The sequence below is a fragment of the Galeopterus variegatus genome, unplaced genomic scaffold (genome assembly GCF_000696425.1).
Source record: "Galeopterus variegatus unplaced genomic scaffold, G_variegatus-3.0.2 Scaffold1664, whole genome shotgun sequence".
NCBI lineage: Eukaryota > Metazoa > Chordata > Mammalia > Dermoptera > Cynocephalidae > Galeopterus > Galeopterus variegatus.
Window position 1 is genome coordinate 65,186 of NW_007727775.1, and position 21,796 is coordinate 86,981.

The window sequence follows — 21,796 nt, forward strand, 5'->3', positions numbered from 1 at the left end:
ATCTCCTACACTGTCCTAAGGCCCCCAGCTATTAGAGGCTCTATTAGCAAACAATGCAGCCTGAGAGAAAGAAAAAGAAAGTATATGCCCCTGAACACTCAGGAGGAGAGAAAAGACCAATTTTCTCTATCCTGTCAGCCCAACAAGAGCTCTCCAAACCCAGACAACTAGAACACTGCCTATATGTAAGGGTTGGGCCTTATGAGCATGATTATTTACTTTGGCACACACCTTAGTGTGGTTCAAAAATCAAAACTGAATGATCCAATGGCAGAAGTTCTTCATTTAAAATACAATAATTCAATCTCTACTGTCCAAGTAATCTGGCTAATCATTTAGTTTTCCAGAGCTGGGCAGATACACCTACCTAGAATCTATTTTGTATGACTGGCTCATTCTCATCTTCCTCTTTAGAGGAACTTCCCCTAATCCTTTAAGTGGACACTCTCCACCCCCCATTATTCTCCATCATCATAGTTTTCACAATGGCACTTATCACAGGTTATAGTCACATGGAATAGATAACATTTAATGAAGCTTACTGTGTGCCAAGCACTATTCCAACGTTTTTCAAGTCTTCAATTCATTTAATCCTTCCAATAGTCCTAGAAAGTGGAATCTATTGTCATCCTTCCTTTACAGCAAGGAACCAGGCACAAGCAGAATGAAGAACTGGCTCAAGTCCACACAGCTTTTGAAGTGGCAGAGCTGGGATCACACCCAGGCGGTGCTGTTCCAGAGTACGGGCTCTTATATTATTATTCATTGACTTAATATCTGTCCCCCACTAAGCTCAACACTTCAGGAGGGCACAGGTTCATCTATTTTACTTTATATTCTCTTTGGCTGATCCAGTGCCTGACCTGTAATTAAGTGCTAGACAACTATTTACTGAATTCATGAACTGCAAAGAGTTTGGTATAATCGGAGTGATGAGAAAGTGGTAGGAGAGAAGCCTGCAGGGAGAGGCAGAGATCAGTTCACCAGGGCCTGGAACGTCAGGCTAAGTAAACTGAATTTTATCCTGTCGGATGTGGGAAGCGGCTAGAGAAAATTCCATCCTCCACAATGGTGTTGAGTCTTCGTGTCTCTGTTGATTCAACAGTCCATCTCCTATAGGTGCTCAGTCAATATGTGCTGAATGACATAAAGGATTCTACAAGGCTGAAGTTTCCAGAGGGTAGGGGACTTGTGCCTCCTCACCTGGTACCCACCCCGGCGCCCGGCTCACAGCGGGCGCGGAATGAATGAATGGATGTGGCAGGGCGGACCCTCCCGCCCCCAACCCGGCGACCTGCAGAGAGTGAGCTGATGGATCCACCTGGGGAAGGGCTGCCAAGGACTCTAAAGCCAGACGGAGGATCCCGATCGCTGGACTGGCCCCCTGGCCGTGACCACCGTAGGTATCCGGATCCACCCCACCTCCCTCCAGGCGGGCCCCGGCCCTTTTCCACCCCTGCCCCTCCGCCGCGGCTGCGGGCCTGCCGAGACCAGGGGGGCAGCGAGCGAGGCGGGCGAGAAAGGTTCTTCTCCTTCAGGAGAGCGAGAACGGCCCGAGATGACAGGACCTCCTCCTCCCGGGTTCAGACTCCCAGCCCCAGAGCCCGGCTCCTCCTACCTCCGGTGCCGCCGCGGCACCTTCTCAACGGAAAGCCACGCGCCTGCGCATGCGCCGCCCGGCGCCCCCGCGGAGAAATGCGTGTGCGCAGGCGCAGGCGCAGAGCGGTTCCGGGGTTCGCTTCCCATCTTCCTCCGCGGTCCCTGGCGCGGGCACGCGGCGGACAGTGTTTCCGGATGGCGCGAGGCGGGGCGCCGCGGAAGCGGCGCCTGACGGGCTGCGCGGTAGCATCCTGCATCCGCGTCAAGTCTGTTGAGAGTTGAGGGGGAGTCGGGGTGAATTTGGGGCACTGTGGCCGTTTTAAGAGAAAGTTTTGCTCCACCATAGTTCACTCACGGTACAGTGGCGACCCGTTCGGAGCGCCCCTGCCTGAGAGTGAGGGGACTTGGAGAGGCTCCAAATGCGGCCTGACGGGGCCGGGGCGCGATAGGGTGGGGATGGGGGCTTCCTTCCCGGAGGGGATGGCATGAAAGTGGAGGCCTGGTGGTGGGACAGCGGTATCTGCGTGCGTATCCCTGGAGGTGGCACCAAAGCTCCTCAGCCTGGCTGCTGCAAAGGGATCAAGGGCTGGAGGGGAAAGTGAGGCTGGAGAGGTTCGCCACGGGCTGAAATTTGAGGGACTTTATAAATCGTAGTAAGGGTTTGAGCTTCCAGCCGGGGTCACGGGGAGCCACTGAAGATTTTGTTTTCAAAGACAGTTTTGATTGCAGTGTGCAAATGGAGGCAGGATTGGAGGTCGGGAGACCCGTTAGGAGGCTGCTATAATCTAGGTGAGAAATGAGTGTGACCCGAACTGGGAGGTGGAGGACAGAGAATGTTAAGATGTTAGAATTGTCATGGCCCAATCGTTTGTTATGATGTGTAGGTTTCTGGTCTGAGCAGCTGAGTAGAATGTGGTCCCCATCACTGAAATAATGGACACAGGAGAGTGTGAGGAATAGATTTGGAGGGAAGATAATACACTTAGTCTTTTTTTTTTTAAGGTACAATTCACATATAAGACTCATGCTTTTAAAGTGTACAATTCAGTGGTTTTTAGTGCATTCACAAGACTCTGTAGTCATCATCATGTCTAATTCCAGAACATTTTATAATCCCAAAAAGAAACCACTGTACCCATTGGCAGTCGTTCTCCCACCCCACCTCCTGACATTCACTAATCTTTCTGTTTCTATGGGTTTGCCTATTCCAAACATTTTATGTAAATGGAATCATACATATGTGGCGTTTTCTTTCCTGCTTTTGCTAAGCATGTTTTTAAGGTTTATCCATGCTATAGCATGAATCAGTACTTCATTCCTTTTCGTGGCTGAATAATATTACCTTGTTTTGTTTATCCATTAATCAGTTGATGGGCTTGTAGGTATTTCCACTCTTTGGCTATTATAAACGATGCTGTTATGAGCATGCATGTATAAGTTTTTGTGTTCTTTGAGTGGAGTTGCTGGGTAAAACTCCATTTTGTTCTGAATGTTGAGTTTCAAATGCAAATAGGACTTCCAAGAGGTTTTTGTGTGTATGAAGGAGTTAGAAGGTGTTAACTTTCTCTTTGGAAACCTAAGTTAGTTTGTGTATTAGTACATTTCTGTTGCTTATAACAAAATACCTGCAACTGGGTAATTTATAAGAAAATGAAACTTATTGCTTACAGTTTCAGAGGCTAGGAAGTCCAAACTTCAGGGAACACATTTGGTGAAGACCTTGGTGGTGTCAACAGTGATGGCAGGGTATCACGTTGCAAAATGGCAGAGTAAAAAGAGCCAAACCTCCTCATTCACTCTCCTCTAAAAGCCCTCCATACCACACCCATGACCATCTTTCACTAGGCATTATCCTGAGAGTCTAATCACTTCTTCAAGGCCCCACCTTGGAATTACCATAGTAGGATTTTCCACCCTCAATGGTTACAGTAGGGATTAAGTTTTGGGGGGATATTCAACCGAAGGCATTCCACCACTGGCTCCCCCAAATTCGTGTCCTTTTCACATACAAATAAGTTCATTCCATTCCCAAAGTCTTGTTCCAACTCAAAAGTCCAACGCCTCAAAGTCCCATCTGTGAAATCAAAAGAAGTTATCTACTTCCAAGATACAGTGGTGGGGCAAGCATAGGGTACATATTCCCATTCAGAAGGAAAAATGGGCCAAAAGAAAGGTGTAACATGTCCTAAACAAGTCCGGAACGCAGCAGGGCAGGCATCAAATCTTACAGCTGGTGAATGAATCATGTACCTTGACTCTGTGATTGATGTCCTCTGCATGCTGGTGTAGGGTTTGGGTCCTCAAGTCCTTGGGCAGCTCCACTCCTATGGCTTTCCTGGTCTCAGGCCACACATGAGCTCTCCCAAGGTGGTGTTCCCCTCTGGTAGCTCCACAGATCTGGGGTCTCTATGGTGGTCCCACTCCTATGGCTCCACTAGGCATGGCTCTGGTGGGATTTCTCTGCTGCAACTCCAACACCACATTTCCGCTCAGTATTGCTCTAGTGAAGGCTGTATGCGGTGAATCTGCCCCTGTGACAGATCTCTTCCTGGGCCCCCAGACTTTTCCATACATCCTTTGAAATCAGGGTGGAGGCTCCCAAGCCTCCACAGCTCTGGCATTTTGCAAGCCTGCAGACCTAACACCATGTGGACGCCACCAAGGCTTCCGGCTTGTATTCTTCAAAACTGCAGGTCCAGCCACAGCTGGGGCAAATTTAGCCATGGTTGGAGAATCAAAGCACCTGGAGTGCTGGTGTGAGGAGCAGCATACTGAGGTAGCCCTGGACAGCCAGACCTGGGTGGGACAGAGTGTCTATTTGTACCCTTGGGATTTTAATTTATAGAGGAGACTGATGACATAGAGAGGCCAATGCCATTGAAAGCAGAATTTGTTACTTAGATTTCCCAAGAAAAGGGGGCATGCCACACCATGTAGGACCACAGGGGAAGCATCAGCTTTTGGTAAGGAGGAAGAAGTAGGAGTAAGAGGAAAGCCTAGGCCAGAGCCTTTATAGGGTTTCCACAGAAAAGGCAAGTCAGGACAGAGTAAACAGTTTAGGATTGGCCAGTTTAAATAATTCCAGTGGACTTTGGACTATTGTGTTCTCTAGTTCCCGGGCACCTGGCCATGGGGTGGTTTAGGACAGGGGAATATTGGTTTGGTGTCTGAGAGTTAGATACAGGGGGTGGTTGGCTTGCCTATGAGAGGCAGGCTCCCAAGTAAGTTATTTACTATCTTCAGTAATAGCTAGCTCTGGGAAGATTTTTTTTTTTTTTTCTCGTGTCCGAGAACGGATCGCAACCCTCGGTGTTGCTCCCACACCTCACTCAGCTAGTGAGCGGGAACCGGTCTGTATGTGGGATCCGAACCCTCGGCGGGAGCGCCACCACACTCCCAAGCGGTGCACTGTAGCAGTGCGCCACCGGGCCGGCCCCTGGAAAGATTTTTAAGAAGTCAAAATATCATGAGATACAGAAAAAAATTTTAAATGACTAATACACACAGACATGGCTAGGATAATATGAAGGACAGTTGTAAAGGTGGAGATTATTTTTTGCCAGATTGAAAATGAAGTGCCTGAATCCTGTTTAGGATTTAAATGTCTTAGAGGCCCAGTGTAGAAAACCCTTTCTCCCTCCCTTCCCTCAACCCAAAATCTGGCTATATTATTTATTTATTTAATTTAATTTTATTTTTTTTTTTGTCTTTTTCCGTGTCCGGCAACGGATCGCAACCCTCAGTGTCGCCCCCGTACCGGACCGGGACCGGCAACGAGATCGCAACCCTCGGTGTTGCTCCCGCACCTCGCTCAGCCAGTGAGCGGGAACCGGTCTGTATGTGGGATCCAAACCCTTGGGCGGGAGCGCTGCCGCACTTCCCAAGCGGCGCACTATCCAGTGCGCCACCGGGCTGGCCCTATATTATTTATTTAAGTAATATGAGTTAGTCGAAGTGTGATTTAGAGAAAGGAGCTGCTTGGATACTAACCTTAGGCCTATTGAATAACTCTTAGAGGAGAGTTTCCAAACTGTCTTTAGAAAGTTTCACAGATGATTCTAATGGCCTCTAGATTAAAAACCATTGCATTTAACTAACACCTACTGAGCAAATCTTGTGTGTTAAATATATATGTTGAATACTGGGTGAGGGGCAATTGGGATTTGGAGTTAGACATAATTCCTCCCTTCAAGGAACAAAGTTATCCATCACTGGGGCAGCCTCTTTGGCTCAGAGTGAACAATGGAAGCCCCCTTGTCCTGGACCCTATTGTGACTTATCTCTAGCAGGAGCTCAGGGGTTCACACTCTTCCACTGGAACTAGGCAGAAGTCACTTAATGTGACTAAGCTGAAGGTCGGTGTTCAGAAACAGTGTTCCTAGGTCCATATTATGTCAATGAAATAATTACTGTATGTTTCCTGCCAGCATTTGAGGCAGAAACCCATGGCACTGTGAATACATTCAAACCAGACAGGTGAAGGAACATTACAGATATTAAAAAGTGAGATTTGTCCTTGTGTTTGATAAACCTTACAGGTTTATTAAAAAGAGAATGAAATGCAGAAGTGCAGGGAAAAATTTAGGGTGTAACTACAAGTAGGGGCTCTGTTTTCCTAGTCCATAGGAGTTGATACTTTGGGATCCAGAGGAAAAGGCAAAAGTGCAATACGTTATGATTATTACTTCCTTGCCATCCTGGGATATTTCCTTTTTGAAAACTTGGCATCTTCCTCTGAGTTAATGTTTAAGCAGTTCTGAGGAAGAAGTGGAAGGCCCTTGTTCCAGGTCTGTGGTTTGGTTATAAATCACAAAGCCAAAACCTGTCCAGCTCCCTCTCATTTATTTTGACAGGGGTTGGGAGAGGGCAGATTAAACAAGGAATTGTTTGGTCATACTAACTTTTACTTATTGTTGTATAATCCCATTTCTTAAACTGCCAAAATAGTTGAAATTAGGAGGGAAAATAACTATTTTCTATGTCTAAGTATACAGAAGATACTCTAGGTCTTGCTGCATTTCTCTCAGTGTCCTGTCTACCATTGCTGCCTTTTGTGTGATGTAGCTGTGATTTCCTAGATGAGTTTAAGGGAGATTCCAAGTAGAGGTATCGGCCTCAACTGCAAAACAATTTAATCCCTAATAAAGATCAATACTGACGCTCATAATTTTGATGTTAAAATTAAGTCATTTTCACGTAACTTTTTTTGTTTGTTTCTTGTTTTTTTGTTGTTGTTGTTGGGGGAGGTGGCTGGTTGGTATGGGGATCCAAACCCTTGACCTTGGTGTTATAACACCATGTTCTAACCAACTGAGCTAATCAGCCAGCCCTCACTTAATATTTTTATGATGTCAGTACCCCCCCACAAGCTGTCTACAGATTCAGCATAATCCCTATCAAAATCCCAACAGCCTTTTTTGCAGAAATGGAGAACTGATTTTAATATTCATAAGGAATTGCAAGGGCAAATACCCAAAAAGCCTTCAGCTTTGTTCTTGAAAACAAACCTTCCTATTTCAAAATTTACTGCAAAGCTATAGTAATCAAGACTGTTATATTGGCATAAAGATAGGTATGTAGATCCATGGAATAGAATTGAGAGTCTTATGGGCAATTGATTATTGACAGTGGTAACAAGACCACTCATTGGGATAAGAACAGCTTCTTCAACAAATGGTGCTGCAATAATGGGATATCTACCTGCACAATAATGAAGTTGGATCCTTACCTTGCCATACACAAAAATTAGGATGGATTAAAGACCTAAATGTAAGAACTAAAACTATAAAACTCTTAGAAGAAAATGGAAAAAAAAAAAAAAAGGGTAAATCTTCATGACCTTAGATTTGAGTAATGGATTCTAGATATGACAGCAAAAGCACAATGAAAAAAAAAAAATTAGACTTCATCAAAATTTTAAAAACTTATGTGTCAAAGTATACTGTCGAGAGAGAAAAAACCCACAGAATGGGAGAAAATATTTACAAATTGTGTATCTGAATAGGTTCTAAGCTATGGTCTGAATGTTTATGTTGCCCCAAAATTTCTGTGTTGAAATCCTCACCCACAAGGTGATGATATTAGGAAATGGGGCCTTTGGGAGGTAATTGGGTCATGGGGAAGGAGTCCTCGTGAATGGGGTGAGTGCCTTTATAAAAGAGGCCCAAGAGAGACCACTCTGCCCCTTCTGCCATGTGAGGTTAGAGCGAGAAGATGGCCGTCTATGAGGAAGTGGGCCCTCACCAGACACAGAATTTGCCAGCACCTTGATCTTGGGCTTCCCAGCCTCCAGAATTGTGAGAAATAAGATAACCACCCAGTCTATGGTATTTTGTTATAATAGCCAAATAGACTAAGACAGTGTAGTAGCCACAGTGTGTAAAAAACTCTTACAACTCAACCACAAAAGGACAAACCCAATTAGAAAATGGACATGGGACTTGAATAAACATTTCGGAGAAGGCATACAAATGGCCAACAAACACATGAAAAGGTGATCAACATCATTAATCATTAGACAAATGCAAATCACAACCGCAATGAGCTATCACTTCACACCCGATAGACGATCACTTAAAAAAAAAAAATGTTAGTGGGGCTGGCCAATTAGCTTAGTTGGTTAGATCCCCTTACTGGCCAGCTGCCAAAAAAAAAAAAAAAAAAAAAAGTGTTGGTAAGGATGTGGAGAAATTGGAACCTTATACATTGGTGGAAGGAATGTAAAATGGTGTTTCTACTGTGGAAAACAGTTTGAGGTTCCTCAACAAGTTAAAGATGCAATTACGATATGCACCAGCAATTCCAGTCTTAAGTATATGCCCCAAAGAATTTTTTTTTAAATGTTTTAAGCAAAAACTTGCACCCCTATTCATAATCACCAAATGGTGGAAATAATCTAAATGCCCATAAATGCATGAATGAAAAAAAATGTGGTATACAATGGAGTACTACTTTTTAAGTGATTTTAGTAAGGGGCCTTTTATTTTTAAAAGTTTACTGATTCTTTGATGCAATCAGAACGCTCAGTTCTTAGGAGAAAATACTTGAGACTGAAAGGTGGTTCTTCAATTTAAAAATTTTATTGTGAAACAAAATATACCAAAGATAATAAGTAGTTTAAAGAATATTGATAAACATAATAAATAAACACAAGTGTACCTACCACCCAACCTAAGAAGTAGAGCATTATCCTCAGTATTTTTAAATTCTAATTTCCACTTCCTGCTCCACTAAATATTTCACTGGGTCAGAAGATTGGTTCTAAGACATAAGGAAATGTCGTGTTCATGGCTTTCCTTTCAAAACATTCACATCATATTTATCACATCATGTCATATTCATTGAATCACATTATTATGTCTTTTAGTCACATTCATGTGACTGGGTAACAAACATTTCAGAGATCAAAAAGCTCCATATACAGTCTTGCGCCACATAACAATGTTTTGGTCAAAGATGGACTGCATAAAGGACAGTCATCTCATGAGATGATAATGGAGCTGAAAAAGTCCTGTCACTTAGTGATGTCCTGACCATTTTAACATTGTAGCACAATGCATTACTCAAGTGTTTGTGGTGGTGGTAATGTAAACAAGCCCATTGCAAAATATGTGGCGTGCCTAGCTTATCCGTGGGGTGACCCTCCCAAAGTTAGCTTAGACCTTTAAGATAGAAAGCCAAGAATTTGGCACATTAGGTGTGACCCCAAGTGAAAAGGTTGTTGTCTACTTTAGAATTCTTGAATTTTTAAATGATTTCCACCCATCTGCATGACAAATAATAGTTAATAACAGTTAGCTAACAGCCACTGAGTACTTGCTGAGTGCCAGGCACAACCCCTACCTGTAATTTAATTTTCATAATTTGTGGGGGTGGTATTATTCTAATCCCCATTTAACAGGTGTGGAAAATGAGGCACATAGAGACTTAGTAAGATAATTAGAGGGCTTGGAATTCGTGCAACTATTGGTTAGTTTAGATAATAGGAAAATTCATTGCTGTTGCCTTTCATAATGTCACCGCGGAATGACAAAATCACCTAATGACACATTTCTCAGTATCCCCTTTGTTAAGTGACATATGACTGTAGTTAGTAAAAGAAGCTTTAAGTTTGGAACCTGAACTGACCCCAAATAAATACTAAAGTTTTACCTCTAGCAAGAAAAAGAGCATGATTTATGTTCTAGCACCATCTTTGGCTTTTTCCATCAATTATCGCTCTTAATCCTCTGAAAAACCCTATGAGATAAATGTTTTTATAATCATTTATAAATAAGGAAATTGGCTCAGAGCAAATAATTTGCCCAAGGTCGCAAAGCTAATAAGCAGGTCTAGGATGCATCCCAAATCTGTCTAAATACTCATACAAGTTGATCACCTCTCCAAAATTATCCCTCCCCAAATCCCAGGGAATCTGAGGCTTATGTTCTTGGGGATTGGTAACTGCTACTTTTTTTTTTTTTTCTCTGACCTTATGAGGAACTTCTAGTCCATTGACTCCTTTGCCTTCTCTTTTCCATCTCCTTATGTAGCTTGTTGCCCATCATGCCTGTAATATTCTTACCAGTACCCTAAATACCTCAGTCCCCATTATCTTCATTCCATCTAGACAGCAAAAACCTCAACCCCTGTAACCCCTTTGTATCTGGTCCCATAGCCAAGTGGCTGTGCACTAGTGGGTAAAGTCATCCCACAGGGCAGGTATTATCACTTTAAATTCATGATCAGCCACCTCAAACAGGTGTTACACCCTCTTGTAACATATACTACTTTTCTCTGCTAAAAACCCATCTGCATTCTCCTTCTGGACTGGATTGTTCACATTAGTTTGTATATAACTGCATTAACATCTCCCATATTAAAAACAACAGAAACACCCCCCCTTGGCTTCATATCACTCTAGATTCTGTCTCTTTGTTCTGGTTTGCTTTATAGCAAAACTCCTTGAAAAATTGTCTTTGTTCTAGCTCTGCTTCCTTACCTCCTATTTACTCTTTAAATGTTGTGTTGCAATGTTAATTACAAAAATATTTGAAGAAAAAGTAATTATCTTTTTTCTACTCTTCCTCTATTCCTACCTTCCAGATGTATCCAATGTTAAAGTCTGATGTATATCTTTTCACATCTATCTTTACACTCTTCTAGATATACATATATACACTTTTTCGCTTGATATTCTTTTACAAAAATGAAGTCATCCTATTCATATTACATTTTGCTTTTCTTATTACATCAGGAGCATTTCTCTAAGTCAGTAGATCGAAAGCTATAGTATGTCCCATTGATAAAAGTATATTATTTATAATTTTTTCATTATAAATAATTATGCAATAAATATCTTCATATCCTATATATGTGTGTTTTTATTTATTTATTTATTTATTTTGGTGGCTGGCCAGTACAAGGATCCAAACCCTTGACCTTGGTGTTATCAGCACCACACTCTAACCATGAACTAACCTGTCAGCCCTTGCTTTTATTTCTATTGGAAAGAGTCCTAAATATAGGATTTCTGGGTTAAAGTGTATGTGTGTTTTTTTTGTTTGCCTTTTGTTTTGGAAAAAGTACTACCTGGACATTGTTAAAAATTTCTTTTCAGGAGCTTCACAAGGGTACAAAAATTCTCTCCCACTTTTGGCCTTCTGGCCTCCAGACTCTGTCCTCACAGGCTTCTTGAAATAGTCCAGATATATTCTATGCATATATATAAGTATATATAAATAATATATATCCCTTTTTTTCTCTATATGAATACATGGTAGCACATTTTGCCCATTGTGCTGAACCTTGTTTTGCCGCTTAAAATATCTTAGAGATTATTTCTTATGACATAAAAATCTACTCTTACTCTTTTTAACATTATATTTCATTAACTGGATGTATTCATACTTCATTGTGCCAATTCCCTACTGATGGACATTAAGGTTGCTTTTATTTCATTTTTTTTTTATTGTAACATATTTAGTTGTACATATCTGTGGGGTACAGAGTTGAATATCTGGCGTGGTCCACGCCATGGCAGTATCCTAAAGGAGCCAGCTTGGGCTGCCCTCTCCGAGTTGGCAGGGCCGCTGGAGGGAGAGCTGCTTGCAAGGTCACGGCTACGAGCACTTGCTGCAACCAGAAAGGCTGCCTGCCTCAGCTTTGTGGCTTTTGCCCTCTCTTTCGATATTTTGGTTAGCGTGGCAGTTCTCTGAATTCCAAAAAGATTATAAAAATAACACAAATAATTATGCAGTCATTGAACTAAACATTCCCACAGAGGATCTGAGTAAATTGGACAATTTAAAATTATCCCCTTGTGATAAATTGACCACACCAACATATGTTCCAAAAGCACCGCTCATGACTAAATATGAGCTGCAGCCTAATGTAAGTTGGCAAACATCATTTACTGGAGGTTATATTAATGGCAAGAGAATGGTTGGCATTAATGAGAAATTATATGATTGGGACAAATTAAGTATATGGGAACGAAACTGTAGAACCCCCTTTACTTGGTGGTATCCAGTTTTAAATAAATCATTAAGAATTAGATATTGGGATAAAAATATATGCTGTAAAATTATTAAACCTGCAAAATTAGACCTAAGAGGCAAATGTAACTGGTTTTGTGAGGGATGGTGCTGTGCACAAGGACACTTTAACATTTAGATCAAGATTATAGGGCCACAGCGAATGCATAACCTCAAGATGTGCATGATAATGCTGCTCAAATATCCACTGTTCTTTTTCCATATGAATGGTAGGTTCATTCTATTAGAACATAAAATCAATACACCCCCATTAGAATTTAAATGTTAACATTGTTCCTTTTAGCAAATTTGTACTTACATTTAGCAATAGACATAGGTCATATGATAGTACTGTCTATCACTTTGCAACTGCAATAGTCCCACCCTGTTAATAGGGTAGATATTAACCACAGCTTGCCAACCGGAAAAGGTCACAGGTTAACTTCAGGACAATGAGAACATGGTCCCAATCTGATAACCTGATACCAAAAGGAGGAAGCATGAGCTTATCACCTGAGATGTACTAACGAAGGAAAAAAACTGGCTTCCCCTGTCCTTTTTAAATTATTAAGCTTGCTGATGTAATAAAAAATAGTAGCCAAAAAACCCCTGCAGAGAAAAAACTAAATAAAAGGCATTGTCTCATGCTCTACTGTGCTCCAGCTGCAACACGCTGACAGCCCACAGAGAGAGAACATGCATACTGATGCATTGAGGTCTCTGTCTGTGTTTTTTATTTTTGCCAGCTTCCTCATCCCTCTTTCAAGGACCCGCAAACTCGACTGGAGCTGGTCTCTGGCAAATATCAGTACCTATGTACAATGTGTGATGATCAAATCAGGATAATTAAAATCAACATTGGACAGTGTAATCATTTTTTGTGGCCCTTTACTAATTCCTCCCTTACCCTCCCTCCCCCTCCCAAGGTTGCTTTTAGTTTAATTTCATTTATTTATTTATTTATTTATTTATCTGGTGGCTGGCCAGTATGGGGATCTGAACCCTTGACCTTGGTGTTATCAACACTACACCCTAGCCAACTGAGCTAACTGGCCAGCCTGGGATAAACAAAGATTTCTTAAGCAAGGACACAAAAAGCCAATAATCAGAAAGAAAAAGTGATGAATTAGACTACATTAAAATTAAGAACCTCTGTTCATAAGGCACCATTAAGAGAGTGTCAAGATGAGTCACAGACTAGAATATATGTGTGATGTGCATATGAACTTTATTACTATCATACAGTAATATGCACAATGACAAAGGACTAGAATCTGTACATATCAAGAAGTTTTGGGGAAAAAAATTTCCTCTTTGACCCATGGTTATTTAGAAGTGGGTTGTTTAATTTTAAGTGTCTGGAGAGTTTCCTTTTATATTTCTGTTACTGATTTCTAGTTTAATTCCATTATGGTCAAAGAATGTACTTTATATAATTTCAATTATTTTAAATTTGTTAAAGTTTGTTTTGTGACTTTTATGACTCAAGATATAGTCTATATTGGTTAATATTCCATATACACTTGAAAAATATGTATTCTGCTACTGTTGGATGGGACATTCTCTAAATGTCAATTGGATCCAGTTGGTTGATGGTGGTATTCAGTTCTTCTATTGTTTGCTGGTTTTCTGTCTACTAGTTTTATTTATTATTAAGAGAGAAGTGCTGAAGTCTCTACCTCTTTTTTTTTCACTTTGAATTACAATGATACTTTATTTAATAGTCTCAAGATTTGATACTTCAGGGCCGGCCCGGTGGTGCACTGCTACAGTGCGCCACTTGGGAGCGTGGCTGTGCTCCCGCCAAGGGTTCGGATCCCACATACAGACCGGCTGCTCACTGACTGAGTGAGGTGCGGGCGCGACACTGAGGGTTGCGATCCGTTGCTGGTCACGAAAAAAGACAAAAAGGAAAAGAAAAAAAAAAAAAAAGATTTGATACTTCAAAAAAAAAAGATGCTACTGATAAATAACAAAAGTGGAATGTTTATCAAAGTTACAACAGAAATAATGTTCAGCTGAGGATCATTTCAACAGAGTAAGGTGTTAAAGATGTCAGACAAACTGGTACTTGTTGGAACACATCATGCAATTTTCTTTTTTTAATTTTTTAAAATATTCATTTACTTTTTTTTTAAAGATGACCAGTTAGGGGATCTTAACCCTTGACTTGGTGATGTCAGTACCACGTTCTCCCAAGTGAACTAACCGGCCATCCCTATATGGGGATCTGAACCTGTGGCCTTGGTGTTATCAGCACCACACTCTCCCAAGTGAGCCACGGGCCAGCCCTCCTTTCTTTTTTTTACATTCTAAGATGTTGTTGCAGAGTGGTTGGGGTGGAGGGGGAGAGAAGAAAGGGGTGCGGGATAGGGTGAGAGAATGAGGAAGCAGGAAGGGGACAGCTTTCTTATTGCGTGGGTTACAGAGCAGGCCCTGGTTCTATTTGGTCAGTGAGATAGTCATAAAACTAGTTTTCGCACAACTGTGCTTCAGACTAAATTTTCAATCATTGTGATAGTCTATGCAAGATGGAAAATATTAAAACTTGAAGACTTCCTTCTAGAATTTCTAGTAGCCAATATGTGTATATTCTTACATTCCTGAAAACAGAGCCAAATGTAATTTAATAGGCTCTAGTATTCACATCTTATGTATCAGTTTTACTTTATGACTGATAAGTCTAATACTACTAGATTTTGGAGTGTATAGGTGGCAGAGTATTTTAAATTTGTTCAAATAGAATATGGGGAAAATGGGATCAAATGAGAATACATTTCTTGACTGCAGTGTCGGTAACCCTCAATAAACTCTTCATAGGGAATGGTTAAGCCATAAAAACAAATAGTTTTTCTATATTAAAATGCTTCTCCATACTAGTAATACTTCAAAGTCACTAAAAACTAATGTATAATTTACCTTGTAGAGATAATACACAGGGATGAACTGAGAAAAAAAATTATGAAAAAACCCTAATCCCCTAAATGTGTCCATGTCCTTTCTCCATCCTTTATGTGTCTACTTTGTATACTCCACCCACCTACCCCACTCTAAAAATGGTTCAGGTTATGTCCCAAAGTGACCTGTTCCTGAATTACTTTCAAAGGAGCAAACTGCTCTGTAGTGTATAAGCTACTCAGGTCTACACTCTCTAGGATGATGCAATATTCTGTATTCCTGGCTCTCAAATCTAGAAATCTGCCCAGGTTCAGATTCCTTTCAAAACCCTTCCCAGTAAACATAACTAGAATTTATGATCTTTAGATTCAGACAGTACAAGTTAAAATAGCCTAATATGTGAAAACTCCTTTTCAAATTTTTAAATAAAAGCCATGGAAGGATTCTTTGTGGCTAAAAACTAAATCTGAATTATTTGCGTCTGGCATTGTGTAAACGTATTTTTAAGTTCATTATGCTGGACTTCATTAACCACTTCAGACTCTGCAGGACTCTTCTGAACTATTGCCACTGCGATGTTTATCCAATCAGTTAACCCAGCTTGGGTAACACTAGCAACTTGGACCATGGAACTTTGAATCTTTGCAAGGGGAGAGACTGCTCTGCTGCTAATATTTTCTGAAGGAGAAGGAGTTACACAAAGCCCTGTCTTAAGTTCAAGCATGCTGGAACCAGTGCTGGGGGTCTTTTGAGATACAACTGAATGCACTAATTTAACCGACAAAAACCATGGTCCTGTTGCAGAAAAAGACACATCTAATTGAGATGGTCGAGAAGGTGTCTGTTCTGTTGGTTCTGATTGGGTTCCTTCATTAGAAACTTGATTGATCATTTGAATTTCTTCCTAATTAGCCCGCCAAGACACAAACCTGGTCTCTGATAGCTGGGTCATTTTGTTCTGTGCATCCTGCACAAATCTGTGGCAGTAAATATCCACAAGCTTGGCAGAGCCAGTCAATATGTGTATGTTGTCAGAAGAAAGACTTTTCTTCAAAAGAGACTCCTGGCCTTTTCCAAGTGCACTTCCATGAGCAACAGTAAATCTCTGAAGGAGTAACCCACCGCCTAATCAAGGTGCTGAAACAATAATACCACGACTAGGAAAGACACAATCTATCAGCCCTACGCTCTCTAGAGAATTAGCTAACTGCCTGTCTTCATCAAACTCGGAGTTTGTAAGGAATTCATCAGCATGATGTGAGTCATCATCTGAAGAAAAGTAGCCATCAGACTCTGCCTGTACCTTGCTATCCACCACTTCTGTGTTTTCTATGGTTTCAAGACTACTATCTGATTTCCAAAGATTTACTTTGGAGTTTGGTTTTAGAAAGTTAACTTTCGTTTCAGGTTTTGTAAAGTTTCCCAGTTTTCATAGGTTGCCAATATTTACACTGAATTTGGTTTGCTTCACTTTTTGATTTAAAGATGAAAATTTGTTCCTTAAAAAATTCTTTCCCTGGATCAAAGAGCCTTGGTTTTGAGATCTGAAGCCAGTAATATAAGGTCTACTGCTCTTCCTCTCAAGTTTGTTCTCAACCATGGGTACATCCAATCCCATGGCTTGCTTGGTGACCTGCATCATCTCTGCAGTGTGCTGAAGAGTGCCTTTTCCATCCTCTTCTGGATGATACATTACAGCTCTCAGTGTGTGGACATAGCCACTTACTTCTTTATAACTATAGTGCACTAGTATGCAGGAGAACTTTGACTTACCAGAAAGAGTGGGTTCAAACCGATTTCTATTTTGTCCAGGGCTCCTAGACTTAGTCCTTGATATTGGTTTACTTTATCAACTTCATCACCATAGTAGCCCATGTAGTAGGCAGAGTTTGAAAGCAGTAACAGCACATCCACATCTCTGTAAGTAGTATCAATAGGCTAAACAAACATAACAAAGGGAATTAAATATTCCCCCCCCCCTTTTTTTTGCAGCTGGCTGGCAAAGGGATCAAACCCTGGACTTAGGTGTTATCAGTAACACACTCTAACCAACTGAGCCAACCGGCCAACCCTAAATATTTCCTTTTCATCTGCATTTTTTGCCAAGCATATTTCTATAGTAGAGCCAGTGCAATGTGAAAAATTTTTGCCTGAGCCAACCTATAAAAATTACATCATGAGGGCCGGCCCGGTGGCGCACTGGATAGTGCGCCACTGGGCCGGCCCCAGAAGTTCCTTTCTTTTTAAGGCTGTGTATTGCATTGTAAATATATACTACTGTATTAGTCCGTTTCTGTTGCTTATAACAGGAATACCTGAAACTGGGTAATTTATAAGAAAATGAAATTTATCTCTCACAGTTTTAGAGGCTGGGAAGTCCAAAGTCCAGGGAACACATCTGGTGAGGGTTTTCTTTGGTGGTGGCTTTACGTCAATGCAGGGTTCTCACATGGCAGAAAATGGTGGAGCAGAGAGGGAGAGACTCTCACATGCTCTCCTTTTAAACCCCTCCAAACCACACCCTGACCACCATTGTTAGTCCATTCACTACTGCAGGGTCCTACAATCGAATCACCTCTTCAAGGCCCCGCCTTCCAATTACCACAATAGTATTTCCCACCCTCAACAGTTACAGTGGGGATTTAAGCTTCAATGAGGTTGGGGGGTCATGCAATCTACATCCACATCTATTAATATGATTATATGATTTTTCTTTTTTATCCTATTGATGTGATGGATTATCTCAGTTTATTACCAAATGTTGAATCAGCCTTGCATACCTGGAATGAATCCCATTTGGTCATTTTGTATAATTATTTTTATATATTGTTGTATTTGAACTGCTTATATTTTGTTGAGGATTTTTGCATATATGTTCATGACAGATATTGGTCTATATTTTTCTTTCTCATAATTTCTTTGTCTGGTTTTGGTGTTAGGATAATGCTGGCATCACAGAATGAGTTAAGAAGTATTCCTTCAGTTTCTATCTTCTGAAAGAGATTGTACAGAATTGGTATACTTTCTTTTTAAATGTTTGGTTGAATTCACCAGTGAACCCATCTGGGACTTCTGTTTGGGAAGGTTATTAGTTATTGATTCAATTTCTTTAATAGATATAGGCCTATTCAGATTATCTCGATTTTTTATTATTTCTTTTCTTCTGTTTAGTTTGGGCTTAATTTACCCTTCTTTTTCTAGTTTCCTAAGGTGGAAGCTTAGACTATTCATTTTAGATCTTTATTCTTTTTGTTTGTTTGTTTAAGAAAAATAACATTTAATTTTCTGCTAAAGGTAAATGTAACATTATTTGATATAGAAATTTAATACCAAAAAGCACAAAGAAAAGACTAAAACAAAAATCACCTGAAGTCCCACTACCTAAAAGGAAACCACTGTAATTATCTTTTTATATTGTTCTGGCTTCCTGGAAAGACTATGAATTCCAGTAACCTTCAATTATAAAAATTTATTTATTTTTATTTTTATTTTTTTTATTTTATCTTATCAATATACAATGTGGTTGATTTTTGTGTCCCTTTACCAATTCCTCCCTCTCCCTCCTTCTCCCCCTCCCACCCATCAACATCATATCCATTCGCTTGTCTTAACAAGTTCAAGGAATTGTGATTGTTGTGTCTTCTTCCCTGCCACCCCCGATTCAATACTATAAAGTTCCCTCTAAGCACTGCTTTTCCCACATCCCACAAATCTTAATGAGTTGTATTTTCATTTTGTTGAAAATATTTGAAAATATATCTTAAGATTTCTTCTTTGACCCATGTGTTATTTTGATGTGTGTTTAATCTCCAAGTTTTGGGGCATTTTCCTGCTATTTTCCTGTTATTAATTCCTAGTTTAATTTCACTGTGGTCTGACAGCATACATTGTATGATTTCTATTCTTTTAAATTTGTTATGGTGTGTTTCTTTCCCAATTTTAAAAATTGTGGTAAAATACATATAACATAAAAGTTCCAATCTTTTTTTAATTTCCCTTCTTTTCTTTTTTTTATTTTTTGTAGCTGGACAGTGTGGGGATCTGATAGAGTTTGGCTGTGTTGTCCCCCCAAAACTCATGTGAAAATCTGATCCCCAATGTTGCAGTGTTGGGAACTGTTTGAGTCATGGGGGCAGATCTCTCATTAATGGATTAATGCTCTACCTGGCAGGTGGGGGTAGTGAGTGAGTTCTCACTCTTTTTTCCCACTACAGCTGGTTATTTAAAAGACCCTGGCACCTCCCCCCCCCCCTTCTTGCTTCCTCTCGACTTGTGATCTGCTCGTACCCGCCGGCTGCCTGCCACTTTCTGCCATGAGTAGAAGCAGCCTGAGGCCCGTGCCAGATGGATGCAGCTGTCCCAGAATCGTAAGCCAAATAAATTTCCGTTCTTTATACTGTTTGAGTCATGGGGGCAGATCTCTCATTAATGGATTAATGCTCTACCTGGCAGGTGGGGGTAGTGAGTGAGTTCTCACTCTTTTTTCCCCCTACAGCTGGTTATTTAAAAGACCCTGGCCCCCCCCCCCCCCCCTTGTTTCTTCTCACAATGTGATCTGCTTGTACCTGCTGGCTGCCTGTCACTTTCTGCCATGAGTAGAAGCAGCCTAAGGTCTGTCCCAGATGCAGCTGTCCCAGAATCATAAGCCAAATAAACTTCTGTTCTTTATAAATTACCCAGTTTCAGGTATTCTGTTATAGCAACACAAAACAGACTAATACAGGATCTGAACCATTGACTTTGGTGTTAATTACCATCTTAACCATTTCTAAGTATACAGTTCAGTGGTATTAAATACATTCATAATGTTATGCAACCATCATCACCATCTACCTCCATAGCTCTTCCCATTTAAAAAAACTGAAACTCTATACCCATTAAGTGATAACTCCACATTTTCTCCTCTCCCCAGCCCTTGGCAACCACCATTCAACTGTCTGTCTCCATGACTTTGAACTACTCTAAATAGCTCATCTAAGTGGAATCACAATATTTGTCTTTTTCTGACTGGCTTATTTCACTTAGCACAATGTCTCCAAGGTTCATCCATATTGTTGCATGTGTTAGAAGTTCCTTCCTTTTTAAGCCTGAATAATATTCCATTCTAAATATATACCATATTTTGTTTATCCATGCATCTGTTGATAGACACTGGGTTGCTTTCACATTTTATCTGTTGTGAATAGTGCTGCTATGAACACAGGTACAAATATTTTTTCAATTACCTGCTTTGAATTCCTTTGAGCATATACCCAGAAGTGGCATTGCTGAATCATATGGTAATTCTATTTATAATTTTTTGAGAAACCACCTTATTATTTTCCATAGAGGCTGTGTCATTTTACATTCCCACCAACAGTGCACAAGGGTTTCAGTTTCTCCATATCCTCTCCAATACCTGTTATTTCAGTTTTGTTTTGTTTTTTTTAAATAGTAGCCATCCTAATGGGTATGAGGTGATATTTCATTGTACTTTTGATTTGCATTTCCCAAATGATAAGCAATGTTGAGCATCTTTTCATGTGCTTATTCACCATTTGTGAATATTCTTTGGAAAAATGTCTATTCAAGTCCTTTGTTCATTTTTAATCAGATTACTTGGTTTTTGTTGAGTTCTAAGAGTACTCTATATATTCTGGATATGAATCCCTTCTCAGATATATGATCTGCAAGTATTTTCTCCCATTCCATGGATTGCCTTTTTACTTTCTTGTTAGCATCTTTTGATGCACATAATTTAAAAATTTTTTTCATGACGTCCATTTTGTCTATTTTTTTCATTTGTTGCCCATGCCTTTGGTGTCATATCCAAGAAATCATTGTCAAATCCAATGATGTGAAGCTTTGCCATGTTTCCTTCTAAGAGCTTTATAGTTTTAGGTTTTACATTTAGGTCTTTGATCCATTTTGTGTTAATTTTTATATATGATATTAGGTATGCATATTCATCTTTTTGCATGTGGGTATCACCAGCAACATTTTTGGAAAAGATTATCCTGTCCCCATTGAATGCTCTTGACACCCTTGTCAAAATAATTTGACCATATATGCTAGGGCTTATTTATGGGCTCTGTATTCTATCTCATTGGTCGATATGTCTGTTTTCTTGCCAGTACCATACTGTTTAAATTACTGTAGTTTTATAGTGAGTTTTAAAATCAGGATGTGTGAGTCCTTCAGCTTTGTTCTCCTTTTTCTATATCGTTTTGGCTAGTTGGAGTCCCTTAAGATTCCATATGAACTTTAGGATGGGTTTTTCTATTTCTGCAAAAAAAGTCATTGAGATTTTGAAACAGATTGCACATGAATCTGTAGCTCACTTTGGGTAGTATTGGTATCTTAACAATATTATGTCTTCCAATTCACGAACATGTGATTTTTTTCCACTTAATTATGTCTTCTCTATTTCAACAATGTTTTGCAGTTTTCATTGTACAAGTCTTTCACTCCTTTAATTAATTCTTAAATACTTTATTCTTTTTGATGCTATCATAAATGGAATTGTTTTTGTAATTTCCTTTTTAGATTGTTTTTAATATATAGAAACACAACTGATTTTTGTGTGTTGAGGTTGTATCCTGCTATTTTGGTGAATTATTAGTTTTAACAGGATTTGTTTTGGGTTTTGTTTTTGGTGAAATCTTTATGCAAAAGATCATATCCTCTGTAAACAGAGATAGTTTTACTTCTTTCTGTCCAATTTGAATGCCTTTCATTTCTTTTTCTTGTGTAATTGCTCTGGCTAGAACTTCCAGTACTGTTTAATAGTAGTGTCAAAAGTGAAC

The 21,796-nt window shown here is 40.1% G+C and overlaps 1 pseudogene; it reads right to left on the reverse strand.

The window, feature by feature from the left end:
* Window positions 1-15,471: 15,471 nt before the first annotated feature.
* Window positions 15,472-17,190, reverse strand: LOC103595033 (annotated as a pseudogene).
* Window positions 17,191-21,796: the final 4,606 nt, after the last annotated feature.